The sequence below is a fragment of the Periplaneta americana genome, chromosome 15 (genome assembly GCF_040183065.1).
Source record: "Periplaneta americana isolate PAMFEO1 chromosome 15, P.americana_PAMFEO1_priV1, whole genome shotgun sequence".
Classification (NCBI taxonomy): domain Eukaryota; kingdom Metazoa; phylum Arthropoda; class Insecta; order Blattodea; family Blattidae; genus Periplaneta; species Periplaneta americana.
In genome coordinates, this window is record NC_091131.1 from 147,998,608 (window position 1) to 148,017,163 (window position 18,556).

The following is an 18,556-nucleotide window of genomic DNA, read 5'->3' on the forward strand; positions in this document are numbered from 1 at the left end:
CTTGCTCTTGCAAATTCATTATCGGAAGCACCTCAGTCTTCAAAAATTGATATTAGTAAATGTTCGTCCCTCATTAAGGCAATGATAGAAAACTTTTCAAAGCTCCGAAACGGAGAAAAATTCGAAGAATTTTATTCTAGTGCTGTTTGTATGACAGAAGTTTTCGGAATCAGTGTCTCTGCACAAGAAAAAAAGAAATCATTGATCACCTCAAATGCCACAGGCTCATGTCAGTAGATTTACTGGCATGTAAAAGAACAGGACAATATTCTGGCACACCAGCGATGCTCATATAACCTCTGCAATTGTGAGCGTCGTTAAATAAACCATAATTAAATTAAATCAATCACCTCAGTCTCTGGTAAGAGACTATTTCGTTACTGATGATGGTGACGCTATGCTGAAAAGTTACGATTCAGAACAACAAGATAAGATTTTGCTGACAGCAAGTTTATATAATATACTTGATATTGTCATATCAGAAATGAAAAGATGGTTTGAAGAAAATTCTGTTTTCTGCGAAGCAGTATCAGTTGGTGATCCAAAGTCTTCTGATTTCATGAACTTCAAGATGCTACCAGAACTGGCTGACTTGTATGGATCTTCAAATTTTGTGTTAAACATAAACAAGGAACTTCTAGAGAAAGTGTTCCCTGTGAATATTAAATCAAAACATGTGTGTGACCTATATTCTAAACTACAGAACATAAGCATGGGTTTGGCATTCCAGGAACTACTCCAAGTTTTACAAATTATAGGCCTACTGATCTGTCCCATCACGACTGCATCCGCAGAAAGGAATTTTTCTGCATCATGACGAATAAAAACTTATACCAAGACAGCCATGTCAAGCACAAGGCTTTGTAATCTAGCAATTTTATCCATCGAGAGGAAGAAAAGTTGTAATATGTTGAAAGACTCATCGTCAGTGGTCAACAGATTCGTGCTAGGAAATCTCGACAGCTCCAGATCAACTTATGAAGCGTTTGTATGACTCGCATGATTGTTTATCATAATTTTGCATGTTATTAAATAAGACTTCCGAGAATGAGTTTCAAAAGAGTTGACGACAGTGCCACTGTCAGGTACTTAATAAGATCCTGTCCTGTAAACGCAGTACCAATCTAAGATAATAGCTCGACCATTACCTTTCTGATTACACAAGTAGAGCCACAATAATTTTGGTGTCAGAACTGATCACAACAAAACTGATGACCGGTAGAACCAGCCATAACAACATGTTGGAAGTATCGAATATCTATAGTGGCAGTAACAAAATCAAATGATATGCAACAAAGATACTCACTTTCATGATTTTTCAGTTCATCTGCTTGTCCCTTGTCAACCAGCACTTCACCTTCCTTCACAAACCGCAATATGCCACCAAAGTGAGGTGACAAGATTTCTTCCACATATTCTGCACTGCGAGTATTGAACTGTTCACGGAAGCCTTCTGCCTCTTTAGAATTGTCCCGAGTGCGTTCCTTAATGCAAACATCAATATTTTACTTTACATTTGTTTGTTTATCAACTGTCCGAAGACAGGTCTGAACCTCATTAGTGACATCAACAAAAGTGCATACACACATAGGGAACAAACAATGAACTAGTGATGAAGCGAACTTTCACTGTTTGGAGCAACATACAAATAATCAGCAAATGGTCAGGGAACATTCGTGTTTGCTGGTTATTCGCAATAATGGTAGATGATTTATTATAGTAAGTGCAGCAGTTATTATGGGCTGTCTAACAAAAATTAAGTTGAAAAATAAAGGGTGATTGTGATAGATTCCACTATACAAAAGTCGCAATTGGTATAGAATAGAAGCATTGACTTGTTTAATTACTTACGTTAAATTCAGTGGGATAGTTTTAAAACTTCTGTCGAGTTTCAGCAACAGACTTTGAAATGTTACTATGCAAAATAGGCTAACACTTTGCAAGAAAGACAGACTGGTGAGAAGCAATACCTGTTCATGAAAGATTAGCACTAACACTTCAATATCTGGCAACAGAGGATTCGTATACAAGTTTTATGTATTTATTCGAAGTTTCCAAACAGCCGAGTTCCATGATTTTTCCAAAAATTTCCTGGTCCCGAAATAATTCAATAAGGTTGATGCAGACTGTATTTATAATTTCTGTCACCTCAGGCAACTAAAGAAATGTTGCCCCCTCTACATAAATAATGATATATGAAAATTAGTCAAAATGAAAACAGAGAATCGAATAATCAATATTCAAATAGAATTAATTAGTAAAAAGAGAAAATAATACAAAAGAAATAAAATTAAATATAACTTTAAATGTCAGTAATGTATTACAGTACATTCAGCGATCTTCTAGAGGGGCTTGTTGTTTCACTCCTTGACTGGTGAAATAGTTACTTCATTCATTGCTCAGAATGCTGGATCTAATTTTACTTATTTCATTTCCATACTCATCAGTCATTATTTTAATTACATGGGTGCTGATCACTACTGACATTCATTTCACTTTCATTATTGTACTTATTGTTAGTTTAGAAGATGTATCACATAACAGTGACGATGTACTCACATCAGTTTTTGAAAGAATACCTCAGTCTCATTTTGAACAACTGTGTCTTACAACATAAGCACTTTTTGTTTCTTTTCTAATTATTTTAAGTTTTCACTGTTTTCTATATTCAGCCTCAATTCTTTTCATATCCGAACTTAATAATACTAATAACTTAAAACTTCATAATTTAACAACTGCCGACAGTCATTTTAAACCTGTAACTTGTGTACTAGTTCATTTCAACTGATAATAATAATAATAATAATAATAATAATAATAATAATAATAATAATAACAATAATAATAATAATAATAATAATAATAATAAAATTTCAGGTATTTAACCAATAAGTTACCAATATTTGCATAGAACAAGTATTATTTTGCTTTAAGATGTTATGAGCTGCCATGTAAAAATAAGTACGGTAACTTACAAGCTTTAATTATGTGACGCACATGTGAAATAAAGCTTGTATATTATAATCAGACAACCTTACTACCTTTTACTAATTAGTTAATTAATTACATCCTGTTCGCATATAGTATAAAATACCTATTGTTCGGATATATAAAATTAATGTAAAATGTTTGTCATAAATGCACATGTGTATAAAATTTCTCAAATTTTCACAGCTTGAGTATGGTACTAATCCCAAAAATTTGCCATCCAGTGCCATGGCTCATGTTGGTCCATGCGTAAATATGGCCCTTTGTTGATGACATCTTCTTCAATCCATTCCAGTTTTGATATACTAGTACTGGTTTGTGAAACAACAAACTACGAAAAAGTGACAAATCCCATCCACAGTGAATACCAATTTCCTTTGATGTACTGACAAGCAATGGATCACATACAAAGCAAACCAAATGACTGGTTTACCTTCGCTGTACGTCCACATGTTCCGAATTCAGTCAGCAAATGCATTTGTTCATTGTTCGGTCGCTATATGGGCTTAAAACTAGTGTTGTGGGATTTAAACGATTACTCTAATCAATTAATTGATCAATTTCTGTTGTAAGATTAATCGATCAAAAATATTTAATTGATATTCCTCTCTCGGAAATTGCTTACTTAAAAAGCACAATAATACTGTTATTTTTTTTATTGCAAAGCAGGTAGCGTAGGGAAAATCTTTGCACAAACACTTCAGAAAGAGATGCAAATATGAGGACAGTGACCTAGTCTACCTCTATTGAAAGTTGAAACACAATGTGAAACCCTTATTAAGTTTTATGGTTTTCCAAGAAAACTTCCACCTTGTTGATAGCTCATCTTCCTAGCATATGAAATACATACTTTTCTGGGCTTGTCTCCCTCATCCATTTCAAAATAGCCATGTCTATACTGTGTGCAAGTGAGAGCATAACTACCTTCTTCTCTTTTTAAAATCTGGCAATTCAATTACAACAGGGGCCAGTCTTCTGTTTCGACCAATGTACTTTTGCAGTTGCAGTTTCTGTACTGAGTTGGTATATGAAGGTTGTGTGTTTAGTTTGAAAAAGAAAAAAAAAAATCAGTTTTCTGTGGTTTGTGAAAAGTGTAAACTCCATTATATCATATGAGAATTTGAGAGGCAAACTTGGTGAAATGTTAGGATTTAAATTAAACGATCGTGGAGAAGTGCTTGACAGAAAAAAAGTTTTTTCGTGTTTAGTGATGCAGGAAACATTGTTACTAAACATAGAGCGGCACTTAATTTGGAGCATGTGAATGCACTCACATGTTTAAAATCATGGATGAAGCAGTATTAACTAGGTGAGTCTTAATACTTTTTGTTATTTATGTTTGTCTCAAAAATTCCCAGAGAAATTGACACAATAAATTATAAGCCTCGTAATAAATATGTTAATAAGTAATTAAAATAGTTGTTCTGTAATATAACAATACAATATATACAGATATACAATATTTAATACTTATGCTAATCACCTAACACAAGTTGAGTGGCTCAGTGCCAGACTTGCCTAAACCACAATTACACTGAAAAGAGTTATTCAAGTCTAAATTTGGACGTCATTTTTTTAAATAATCACATGTCAAAAGAAAATTATTTCTCTTTTACCGTAATCTAGTATGTAACTAGTTCATGTAAAAAAGTAAGTTGAAAAATATCATTAACCCAGAAATGTGTTAACTGTAAAACGAATGATAGGCAAGTTTAGCCCTAAAACAAATTATATTTCAAGCCCAAACATGTGGCATAGGCAATGTTAGGCAAGTTTGGCCCTCGTAAAAAAAATTTAAAACCCAAATAAGTGGGATATGCAAGTTAGGTTCAAAAGTATAAGACATTAAAATCATTGCAGGTCAGTGGTATGATGCCCGATTTATTGGACTAATTAACAAAGTTACGAACTATAAATCTTTGGAACACAAAGAAAAATATGGAACTCTTTATTCATTAACCCTGTCAGTTGCTTCCATGTCTGGATTGTTGAAACCTTCTCCTCCTACTTTCAGATTTCGGTAATAATGGTGGTAAATTGGAGGGATATATTTGAGTAGTGACATTAAATCTTTCTTCTTCTCTTTCGTGATTGGCCGACCTCTGGGATACAGGAGGTTCAATTTCTGAGAAAAGTTTTGCGATGGGCGCCCTCAGAGCCCTTTCCGTGCTATATCAACCACATCAAAATCTATGCAGTCAGACACACTGTATGTTTTGTAGAAAAGATTCTTGGGTTCATCTTTCCGAAACTGTAACCATCGAATCTTGAAACATTCCACTTTTTGTTTATTTTCTGATATCTTTCTGTCTGTTATTTCATTTTCTAAAGTATCTGAACTATATAATAGTTCGCTAGTCATACGATGGACCTGAAATTTTGGATTTCTTTTCTTCGCATCAGCTATTACTCTTTCCCACTTTTCAGGAACATATACTTCGTGATAGCGTTTAGACCTCTTGATGACTCCAAAGTCTATGTCACAGATATCAAAACTGTGGCCAGGAATGAAAAATTTTTGATTGATCACTTGAAGGATTGGATGGTTTTGGCAATACGTAAGATAAGAAGAGAGCTGTTCTGCCCTCCACAGCTGTCACTATAGAGTGTAAGAACTTTGGTTGTCTGTGGGAGAAAATTGTTGATATGATTGAGAAGGCATGCCATTTCGAACTCTATAGTCATCTAAAATGACAAAATAAAATGGTACATGTGGTGACATAAGTTGTAAATTTTAGCCAAACAACAACAATTATTCGTACTTAGCACTAAGCTTGCCAAACCAACCTCATCAAGGGATTTTAATAGATTTGGTTTCGTAAAATACTACCTTTAATTATGTTTCATATGCATGCAAATAGAGCTAAACTTGCTTACATTATAAAATATTAACTGAAAATATCCAACAAAAATAGTGCCTAACCCTCTGCATTTCTTATGGGTTTTGAAAAAATGTAAGAGACAAACTTGCCTAAGCATCACATTATATAAACTTTGCAAAAAATACAATTAAAAATAAGAAATCATCCATTAAAATATACTTATTACAAAAATTACTTACCTGATGAAGTCAGATCACCATAATTGGGTTGATAATCTTTGTCAGCATCACTGTTATCTTCAAACATGTTATGAATGGACTTCAGGTCTAACTCTTCATAGGCCATGTTTGTTTGTTGCTTAGGCAACTATGTCGCACAACTTGCATCTAGAGCCTAACCTATTCAAAAGCTTTCACTTGAGTAAATAGTTAGAATTTCACTCGCCAGGTGGCAGTGGTGTTACAGTTTTCGTATTAATAGAATCTTTTGACGCTAGATGGCGGCAACACTAAAGCCGAAAAATAGAGATGTGTATTGTTTCATTAAGTCTTGCTGCTTTACACTCTATTCCCTGAGGAACATTCAGTAAATATGTTAAAGGTTAAAAAATATTTGGCAAAAAATATTAATTTGCAAGCTGTCCGACAGGGAATATGATCATTGTAGGTCTACTAATCAAAACCAAGTAACTGCAAATGGAAAGAAAAACCATAATTCTGATGACAAAATGTAGGCCTATTCTGATTTCCTGAAATATAATGATATAACATAATATACCATTTTATGAGGTCAAACATTTGTTTGAAAATGTCGATTCCTCAACATATTCTCAAATACTTCAAAACAAAATCTCATCTAGCTCTGATAGAAATTAAAAATCAGAAGAATTCAACACACGGCAGTGATACCAAGCCGAAAAGTTATGTTTCCAATAATGTACGATGCAATATAGTCTCATAGCAACACTTCATTGGAGAGGAACAATATTTCAAGATATAATTCTCATAAATTAGATTCCACTTGTGTAGATCCCATTATGTAAAATTTATCCTCCAACAATTTGATGAATTCTGGAAAAAAAAAGCTAATGAACAATTTTCTAAAACAAAAAATAGAACAATTAAAGGATATAATTAGCCACCTACCCATTATCTCCTGGCTTAGTTGCTTCATAGGTGGTGCCTTGTCGGTATCACTTGTGACCTGTCTTCAGACAGTTGACTAAACAACAAGAAAACAAGGGATCAAGATGTAAAAACCAGGGATATAATATGCCTTTACTGAAATCAGACATTTTCCCCAGGACTGGTATTTAATTTTAATATTAGGATAAATTACTATCTTGGAAATTTCAAGCTCATAGGGAACTTGCACTCTAAATATCATGCAGTCGAATACAGGGGCGTTTTAAATGAAAATAATACTAATTGATCTTATTTCTCATTACGAATGTCATAACAATAGAAACTTGTTAAAACTAGGGTTGCCATAATGAAGAAACAAAGAAATCAGTACATGATTCACATGTCAATTTGATCGACAGGAAAAACGTAGGAATTTATAAGAAACTTATAATTTATTTTTCAAATTAATATCACTTGTTTACTTAATGTGGATGAGACTGGCCACTTCAGTAATACATTTTACCTTATCTAGCACATTATTTGGCATGCAATTTACATTATTACCATTTATTTTAGCACCACACCATTCATGTCTGTATATCACTGTCACAGAACCTCTCATACTTCTCAGAACTGTGAAGAGAAGGAAGGATGAGTTTGTGAAGCTAACTGCAATTTACATTTACCATATTATACTCTATCTGCAGATGTGTTTACTAACTTAAGTGATACCGTAATTTGTTTCTTTCTTGTATCCACTGACTATTCATCAAAGAAAATGATCTTTGAACGTTGGTATTATATCCACATAGAGAGAAATAACAATTCTACCATTTGCAGCTGTTCTAAGTACTGCACCACGGAAATACAACTGCGACAAAAATTTATCGAGATTTCGTGTGAAATTATATTTTTAGAAATTTCCTCTTTGTTGTGCAGTAGGAAAAAATTAAATTTTATCACCTAGTCAGACAGAAGGCTCTTACTGAGTTCGTAAGACGTATTATCTTGCACCCATTTGAGTATCATTTGAACACTATCTTACAAATTACTGCATTTTTCCAGATTTCTGTCCGACTTCATTCAAAATCGTGGACATCAGTCTTTTCTCCCTACACTATAAAGCCATGGACTGTCTGCGGCATATGGCAGGCCTTTGTTACAACCCAATTCCAATTAAATTTAATGCATTTTCTCAATTCTCTTCATCAGATAAATCAGATCATTTTGAAGGGATATGTGTTTACATTCACAAAAATATACAAGTAAGCTCTTGAAGGATGTTTAATTTACATTCAAACAATATAATTTATTGCAAACAATAAATGCATAATATTCTAAATTGCAAAACTTTAATTAATAATATAATTTGTTTATATCTACATTTTATACAGTTATATTACTGAATCATCACTCAATGCAGAGAACTTAAATTGTACAACGAGAAAGTGAACTGGGCATCAGCAGAAATATTTAAATGTTCCTTATTAATGTTGGAATATGTCTTGAAATGTTTGTGAGATGCCACAGAAACTAGTGAAATGCCATAAGTACGCCTCAAAATTGATGTTTCTATTTCGATAAATAAGATAAATTGATGAAATGAAGAAACTGCTGTAATGGAATTGAAAACTGGCAAAGCTATAGGAAGTTTTAGAGGTTTTCCCGATTGCAGGGTCATGGGGATTGTGTCAGTCTTCAGTCTGGGCATTGCACACAAGTATCTTTGTGGCTACTCCGTGCCGAAGGTGAGTGTAAGCTCACGTCTATCACGTGTGTTGTGGGGGAAAGGCGTCATAAGACACAGCTTCTCTCTGGTGCTGACCAGCCTGTACAGCTACCACAATGCCCCTGATGTATGGGACGATCCCCAGCCAGAGTGAGGATTTTGATTACTTAAGAAATGATCTATAAAAGACCCAAAAAGGGAACAACTGGATAATACCCACGGCAGAGCAATGTCGATAGTCGACATTACTCGCTGGCCACTAGTCACCAGGCCGTACCGAGCCGTGCCAAACAAAACACAATCAAAATGGTGGTAGTAAAATTCGCGATTATATTCTTAAATAATTCACTGCATTAGTCAAGTGCAAGACTTCTGGCTTCTGTTGCATTCAAACAATTATAAAATACGATAATTTGGTCCAGGGAGCATACGTTTTTGATGCAAAGATAATTTGTTTGGCTTGTTTCTTAAATAAAATTACGAAATGGCGTTCCTGTGCTTAACATTTAATAAAAAAAGAAATATAGCAAAACTGTTTTGTCTCGAGACTCTCATCTAAGTCACGTAATAGGTCAAGTGATCTACTTCAATATATTTGCGCAAATATATCTTGTAGCTAACAGTGGTGCTATCTCTCAGTAATGTTGGAACGAAGGAGGTAGAGAGAGAAAAGAAACAAATTTCTCCCTCCAACGACGCCACACACCAATGTCGTGTTCTTATGTTGGCAAGATTGTGTATTTACTTAAATTTGGTGCTAAACATAACGGCACGGTTCAAAGATACCGTGGGAATTCTCCAGTTTAGCGCCAAAATGTTATACTATAATGACTAGAACCCGGAATTTTAGGTGCTAAAAGTTAATATTGTTCCTCGCTATAGTTTAATATAAAAGCCATGCCTCCACTTCATTGAAATGCTATTCTTGTCATTCAGTATTTTCCCTTAGGTACTGCTAAAGGTCTCTAATCCTCTTAACCACCACTTACAAATTAGCGCACGATTTACAAGATCATTGCCATACCTCTACTTCATTGAGATGCCATTCTTGTCATTCAGTATTTTCCCTTCGGTACTGCTAAAGGTCTCTAATCCTCTTAACTACCACTTACAAACTAGCATACGATTTACAAGATCATTGCCATACCTCCACTTCATTGAGATGCCATTCTTGCCATTCAGTATTTTCCCTTTGGTATCGTTAAAGGTCTTTAATCCTCTTAACCCCACTTACAAATTAGCACACAGTTTACAAGATCCATTGCTCAGTCCTTCTTCTGACTCTGTTGTCTATTATTACATATCAGACTCTTGTGAACTAAGCTTAAAACTTTCCTCACGGGCACTAGGCCTACTTCTATTCATCTACACTCAGTGACATTAACTTTTAGCACATAAAATTCTGGGCTCTAATAATGACCTAAAATGCTGAAAAAACAGACCTAAAAACAAACAGTCCTATACATAAGTAGTCAAAATACAACCTTAAATTAACAGCTCTTCAGACTGTCTACTATGGTATTCCCATATAAAAGTATAAAAATTTCCCACACGAACACAAATTTTCCCACAACCTACAGTGTGAGCTATAATAAAATAATTAATTAGGTCATAATTAAATGTTCAGCTACAATAAAAGAGAAGGGTGGATGTACCAATCACCAAATCTCCTCCACATCTAGCATAGTGTATCCCAATAGCGGAAACTAAAATGGATGCTGGTGACTTCAAAGGTGCTCTAGTTCAATTCTTTTATTTGGAAGCAAAGAGTACAACTTAGCTGAGAGCTTCATGTGCTATTCTATTCTCTTCTTCCTTTTGACATGACTATCGAAAAAATACTTCGAAGTTCTGCATTTGAATGAGGTAGTGTCAGTACTAATTTTGCGAGTTTTCCTATATAGGGAAATTTTACTTCGTCATTGAAGACTAGCTTAAATTACTAAAAAAAAATTACACGACTACTATGAAGTAGCCAATGTGTGTTATCACCATTTAATTTGAGAAAAATTCGTTCCAGCACCGGGAATCGAACCCAGGACCTCTCAGCTCTACCCGCTGAGTGCTCTTTCCAACTGAGCTATGCTGGGACACGATCCACGGTGCCGGCCGAACTCCTCTCATAATGTTTTACAGCCTTACTACCTGCACTTTAGACAATGTAAGTCATACATGCAGGAGCGCATATTTAAATGACTTTATGGCCATATTCAACATCAGTTTGTGAAAACTGCTGACAGTTAATAGCTATATCACATATTCATTATATATGAGGTCTCGCCTACCTCATCCTGACATTGTATACACATGCCCAGGAAAGATTCAACTGTTACATGGGAAAATGCCAAAAAGGTGACACTACAAAAACATTACATTACAATGTTTTTGAAAGAGGCTTATGCTATCTTTCGAGAGGAACAGTTCAGGCTTTTCAAAGTTTTGCAGTTTGAAACTCAAAAATGTCCTCTTATTGAAGGATATACCATGTGATCAATGCAGATGTCATTTACATGAACACTTCATTTTTAAATTGAAAGCACTAAAAATAATTTATTCTGAAGAATTCTGGAAATTTACGCTAAGTAATGTTTCATTAAATTCTGCATGTTGATAGAACTCTTGCTGGAAGGTCTGGGGAAAAAGATTCAGAGGCAGACTGACTTTGTTCTTGAAGGAAGGCTTTGTTGATGAACTTCGAGATATTGTAATTAACTATTTTCCAGAAATGATGTGACATGTCAATCTGAAGAGAATTCAAACCATGGTATTTGAAAATGACAAACTGGATTATAATATTTGTATATTACAGGTGGACTTCTCAGTGTGATTCAGTTATGAATACCAGGATGAAATACAAAGTGCTTTATGCATAGGCAGAGTTATGGGAGAGGGGGAAATGGGGGGCGGGGCACTGCCCCCCCAAACTTGTCTGAACTCTTTTTTTTTCCGGTTAACGTTAGAAATTATTGAATTCAAAAGATCTAAATTTAGATTTTATTTGCTTTTGTTTGTGATTAAGTTTCTGTGCTTAAATTGACGAATTAATGTCTTCAGATTGTGTGCCTGCACTATAATTTTATTTTAAATTTCTGAATGTATAAGAATTTCTATAGGCCTACCTCATTTGAGGAATGTTTCTTTTGTAACTGCCTGTGTTACAAGTCTGCAGGTGTTCAGACCGCTACTTGGAGATGATGAATAACATACTGCACAACAATGCAGAAAAAAGAAAAGTGATCCCGGTATAATGTTTAAACTTAAATACGAGATTAAATAAAATAATTAGAGTTTACATTTCATATGATATCTTCAGGAAGGTAAGCTTCATATAAGGAAGTTTCTGTTAGCACTGTTACGTAGTTTTATTGATGCATGCTTATGTTTCTGTATGATAGAGAAAAAGAGGGAGATTGTTTTAAGTTATGCCCTGTTAGACCTATAATATGTAGTAGACCTACAGTTCAAGCTCTATACAACTCGGTCCGAACTATCACAGATATGGATGTAACACTGTAAGAAACATGTCCTCCCAAAAATACTTTTATTAAATTATCATATACTGATGTCTGATCAGAAAGAGAAAAAGGAATTGGTTGGGTCACTGGTTGAGAAGAAACTGCCTACTGATTTTTTTGTCCTACAGAATAACCATTAATAACCAATAATATCCATTAATAACCATTGCCTACTGAAGAATGCACAGGAAGGAATCGTGAACGGGAGAAGAGTTAGGGACAGAAGAAGATATGAGATGATAGACGATATTAAGATATGTGGATCATAGGCAGAAGTTAAGAGGAAGGCAGGAAATAGGAAAGATTGGAGAATGCTGGGTTTGCAGTGAAAGACCTGACCATCAGCAGAACACTTATGTACCACAGTCAAGCTGTAACAGGGGGAGGAAGTAAATGATGTCCCCCACAACCCCATTATATGGGAATTCTGTGGTTTTACTTTGTCCCAGCCAAGGAAACGGTTCTCTCTCCGCCTATGGCTTTATGGTCTAGGAGAAGAATCCTTTTGTTTACAGCTGCTACATTTTTCATGGATAAATGCAAGATGTTTCAAGTCTGTTTTATTTTTATTTATCAGAGCTTCCTCAAATTAGAGGCTGCCATTAGACAAAGCATACAATACAATACAATAGAAGATGAGAGCTAAAAGAGTAAGAAAAAAGGCAAACAATACACAAACAATGGCAGTTTACAGAAGAAAAAAAAAATTCAAGTAAAGAATCAATGAAAGCTAAGAAGGAAAAAGAAAAATGATAATGGTGCGTCAATTTTTTTTTCCATACACTGAATTAGAGTCCATATACGTGGTTCCGTAAAAGTTTGACTGACTCTTTAATTATGAGGAGGGCCAGTTCGTTCAGAAACGATTTGTGCAGTCCTAGGGTCTTACAGAATTGAGAACAGAAGTTGGGTATCGTTCCTCTTGCTCCAAACATCAATCCCATAACACTGATATCGTGAAGTTGGTATTTATCTTTATAATACGGGATGGTTGGAACGTAGATTGCTCGTTTCTCCTCATGTATGTCTTTGGGCTGTCCTTTGTATGTTTCAAACCTGATGGTGGAGTCGATTATCATACCCTGAGACAGGGATTCGCTAATGGCGATTATGTCAATTCGTCTGTTACTGCCATTGTCGGCGGTTCCGTGGACTTCTTCATAGACAGTGTATTTTAGTTTTCTAAGGGCATCGGCCAATTTAGTTCTAATTGCATGGTGCCTATTTATATACAATGTTTCGCCATAAGGGCAGGCTCCCAGGACATGTCCAAGGGTTTCTATCTCACTGAGGCATCGCCTGCAGTGGCTGTCCTGAGACCTACCGGGTATGGCTCTTACAGCGCTTACGTTGGCAGTCATCTTGATAGCCTCCTTCCATTCACCGCTAGTCATTCCATCGGGCTTAGTTATCCATTTGTTAGAGGGAGTGAATTCACTGTACAGAATAACGCCTTTTCCCTTTTGAGGTAAGTTGCACCATGCGTTGTACTCTCGCTGGCGTAATTCGGTCCTAATTTTTCTGGTGTTTATTACTCCACTCGTAGAAGTTAGGTGTTCAGTTTCATTGATTTGAAGGTTGTTCAAACAGGTTGTTCCTCCGTTAGACATCTAGTGTTGTTTATGTACATATTATTACACATATTCAACTTCATGCAAGAGTTGACGTGTTGCAAGTAGGTTTCCCAACGTGCGCAGAAAATACCTAAGCCTTTAAATTTTTTGTTGGAATACAACATATTGTCTGGAATATCTCTAGGAAGTTGTAGGATGTCCTTAATTGAGCTTTTAATAAGAAGATCTACATCTTTGAGGAACTTGACAGGTAATTTATCGGGAGGGGTTGTTTGAAAAGGGTATACAAGCTTCGGACAAATGAAGGAAGGAACCACGTTGTATTTTTGGTAAGGCTGGAGCAAGGGTGAGGTGGTCAGACGTTCTAACTGAGATCGGAGGGCTTCCATAGTTCTCGCGGAGTCGAAAATGGTTTCGTCATTGTAAGTTACTCCAAGATATTTGACGGTTTCATTGATGTCTAATGCGGGCACTTCTGTAGTGGAATCGAGGTAAATAGAAGATGTATTAAGTTTGCCGTTTACAATAGAGATGCATTTAGATTTTTTCGCGTTAATCTCCAATCCAATTTCATGAAGTCTTCTAGTTGCTATTTCGGCAATATGTTTGGCAGCTTCAGAGTCTTTCCCAACAATTACCATATCATCAGCGAAGCTCAGAACGGTTACATTGGGAAGACCTGATACGAGCTTAAAACCATATTCTTCAGCAAGTTCTTCAGAAGTAAGTTCATGAAGGTGTGATCCGTCGCGATGTTGTATAATGAAGGCGATAAGGGTGAACCTTGCATTACACCTCTTGATATTACTATAGGTTCCGTTTTTCTGTAGTTAACCTTGATCTGAGTGGTATTAACTTCCTGTAATTTAGCGATAAGTTCGGCTAAGGGAGATGGCACATTGAGAGGAGGATAAAGTGTTTCTCAGATGGAGGTGGCCAATATTGTCAAACGCCTTACGAATGTCCAAGAATACCAAGGTGATGTTCGTTTTTCTGGATTTGGCCTCTTTTAAAATAGAATTAAGTAAGGAAGTGTTTATTAAAGTACCGGGGCTGTTTATGAATCCACATTGGAACTCGTGAAATGTAACAATTTTCCTAAGATGTTTGTCGAGTACACGCTCGATGATTCTTCTTAATATGGAACAAATGGTAATTGGTCAGTAACATCGCCTCCTTTGTAGATTAATATAGTCCGTGCTTTTGTGAGACATTTCTTGATGATATTGATTTAACTGCCTAGAAGAGGAGTTGTGTGGAGTTTGTCTGACAGGAGACTTCTCTGTGGCGATGGGATCCAAAATAACGTCAGGACTAACTAACGATATTAAAGTTGTATCATTGTGTTCATTGCTACTATGTTTTTTATTTTGCCAGTTGGGCTGTCTTTCGACTATAGCAATCCTATGTTTTTCCGGATGGGCACGTGCTATATGAATTTAAATGCCATGTTGTCCACAGTGGGGGCAAGGCGTAGTAGAGGAAGGCATGCGCGTACATTGTGAATTGCATTGAGTATTATCCTGTGTAGAAGAATTTTGAGTGCAGTTAGGTTCGTTATATAATGTTAAAACAGGAGATGTCTCAGAGTTTAATTTGCAACTCATTGTATATGGTCATAAATGAAATTAAAAGACTTTGTAGAAGCTAAGAAGAAATCATAAAGTTGTTCCATGTTTTCTAATTATTATTTTACACTAGATCATAGCTTTTTCCTGTTATATTTAATATGCACGTATACAGAAAGAGTTATATAATTTCCGCTCACTTTGTATAGCTGTTCGCATTCATTTACTTGTTTCATCAACTGAATTATATGCAGCAACCCATTATTAGCTGGAGGAGGAATAATCATGGCAATGAGATTTCTTCGAAAATTCACAACAATATCTTCAAGATAGGGCAGTTATAACAGAATTTAAGTGTTTTAAAAGAAATAGCTTGATTCTTGAAAAGTGAATGAATATACAGTAAATAAAATGAAAACGTAACATATTTCAGAGTTGTCCTTGGTTACAAGCGTAAACAGATTGTAGCAATGTCTTCTTTTAATATTTAAAACACTATAACATAATGAAAAACACTCCTAATATTTTCAGGAAGCACTGACGCACTATTTCACCAATACACAAAATATCCACCAGAATCTTCGAAGAAGGAAGTGTTAAAATTGAACTAATTACAAGGATAAAGATATTATATTTGTCATGATCAACTTTGTAACAGAATATTTATGTTGGAAAGGGATTCACAACAGCCTGCTGAAGAAGCAATTTGGCGTGATGAACCAGCTTTTGAATTTAAGAATAAGTACATTGTTAGGTTGATGCAGTTCCTCTCTGATAACACAAGAAACAATTCAGTTGAAAATACTTCGTTACGTCTCACAGGAAAGATGTGATAGATGATGTGGGCAGTAATGTGAACGCTTAGTGAGGCAAAAAATTATAAATAAAAGAAATTCCAACTTTGTGCAGTGTGCAAAATATTTTCCTGATTTGGCAACACAGCTATACCGTAAACTTGTATTTTCCACATTAATAAAGACGATATCAGAACTGAAATAGAAAAGGCAATCCATGGAACACAGTGGCCAAATTTTTAACATTGATAGTTTAGCTGAATTTTGATAGTAGTCTTACAAAAGCAATATGATGGTGGACTTCAAGTATCCCATATGTGACAATAACATCTTAATTAAGTAACCCGAGTAATAGGGCTTGCACTAAGAATCTAAATGCACTCTGAATCTCCTGAAGTGTCCTGCTAAGTCTCATAACAAGCCAAATTTTTTTGCAACTATTTTACTAGCTGCTAGAGCAGGGGCGGCTCTACAACAAGAACTGCAGAGCTGCAGAACCGCCATTTAAATGGACCTGAAAAAAAAAAAAATGTAAAACATGCTTTTATGTAATCTACTTCACTGTTTCATTTATTTTTCCAATTCATTCTCCTTCGATTCGAGATTTTACTGTCTGTAGGAGCCTTGAACTGCTCGAGAATTTTAGCTGTAGTGTACTTTTCAGATCTGTGATTGGCAGTTCCTGAAGCTCAACGTAGGGTAGTCGGCAGCAGAAAACTGGTTTTCTTCACCGTCCCATAAGACTGCATTAGAGCTGCAACCGAAGCAGCTCTCTCCGAATATACAAGAGAACCGCCAACACCCTCATCTCTTTATGACCTGCGTTAGAACACATAGGCTTCTGGACTACTGTATATCATTACAGTTCCAGTGTGTTATAGTACTGTGGGTGGTGTGATGTGATTAGTCAGTGTGCCTAAGGAAATATTTGATATTAAAAATGAATTAAATGAAAACCTAATCGACCAACCCTTTTCGAAATTAAAAGAGAAATTGCATGTTAACTCAAGAAATTAGGACGTCCTACACAAAGTTTAAATATTAAAATTTCTGGAAAAAGTCGAGGAAATCATGTAGCCTATTAGTCATTTTAATACCGAAATGCGTAATGGACACGATTGTTTTTTTGCTGCGCCCATGAAAACGCTTTCTCCCCCACCCGTGTATTCTGTTTAGAGGAGAAAATACATGGACAAACACCGGAGTGAAGGATTTAGTTAATTTGACTTAAAAAACTAGAAAAGCTTGTGGGGCACATCTCCACTACGTGACTAGTTGTACCAAGTGGGAGAGGTGTAGCGCACGGATGGTTGGAGTACAATTTCGGGTGCACAGTCAACTTCGAGAAGGGGCTGTAATTACACGCGTTACCCGATTTAGATGCAATAAACAGCATGCGTTTGCTAAATACACTACTTTTCATGCAGAACTGCCAACCTTTGTAACCGCGGGCCGCTACTGTGTTAGAGTAATTATTTCAAAATAAAATGTGCTTTTTTACCTTAAGAGACCTTTGCACAGCCTTTACAGAATACATTATTTTGCAGTACACTAGATAGTATGCGAACATCTATAACCTCATTGGTATCACTAACACTGTGTTCTTGTTTCAGAGTTTCATTTTAGAATCTTCAAGTTTCTTTCCTGATGCACAGCCACTTTTACAGATTCACTATGACCACATGCTAGAGGGTTGTAGGTTAGAATTCACATTACTAACAGTGTTCTTACGTTTACCAACATTTCTTCTCTTCTTAAATACGAAATGGCGTGCCCAAGCTTCACAATTAATTTAAATACTTTCAAACTACTTCTATAACCCATATTGTAAGAAAATATCACAAAATGCACATCTATAAACCAACTCAACTGTAACGTACAGCACGTGTATAACGTCACAACCATTGTAAACAAACCGTTGCTACGAAACAAAGCACAGGACGCTAAACCAGGTGTGCCAATACATATAAATTCCCTAAAATGAAAAAATTTCGCATATAAGGCGCAAAATTTGAAACATAGTAGAATGCCAGACGAACAGGAGACACACCCACTTTAAATGTCGCTGTCCATTTAAACCGAAAAAAAAAAAAACATACTTAGGAATCAGATACACACTTAAATCAAGGCTCATCTTAAACATAAAGCTTCATAGATCAATAAAACAGGAAAAAATGAAAAATTCAAGATTTTTTGGCTTTCTGGGTCCCTTAAGTTTTTGATCTGGTTTCAATAGTTTTGTTTTGACAAGGTTATTCAAGTCAGGTGTTATGCATTTTATTACTTTAGTTTTATCAAGTGAGATTTCATTATTAAACTATATCCCTAGATATTTAATATGTTCGTTTTTTGAGGTAATTGAAGCAATAATTGATCCTTCTAGAGTGGTGATTTTTCCTTTTCGTAAGACAATAGATTTACTTTTTAGAGGATTGAGATTTA

The 18,556-nt window shown here is 35.5% G+C and overlaps 1 long non-coding RNA gene across 2 annotated transcripts in view; it reads right to left on the reverse strand.

Moving 5' to 3' along the window:
* The window catches only part of LOC138715435 (uncharacterized), a 29,426-nt gene extending 11,357 nt beyond the window's left edge, over positions 1–18,069 (reverse strand). The window contains exons 1-2 of one of the 2 annotated variants that reach the window (XR_011336332.1): positions 6,050–18,069; positions 1,307–1,484 (exon numbers count right to left, since the gene is read on the reverse strand). This is a non-coding gene — a long non-coding RNA (uncharacterized lncRNA). Of the gene's footprint in view, positions 1–1,306 lie in introns of both variants that reach the window. The other variant, XR_011336331.1, reaches the window with a different exon arrangement.
* Positions 18,070–18,556: the final 487 nt, after the last annotated feature.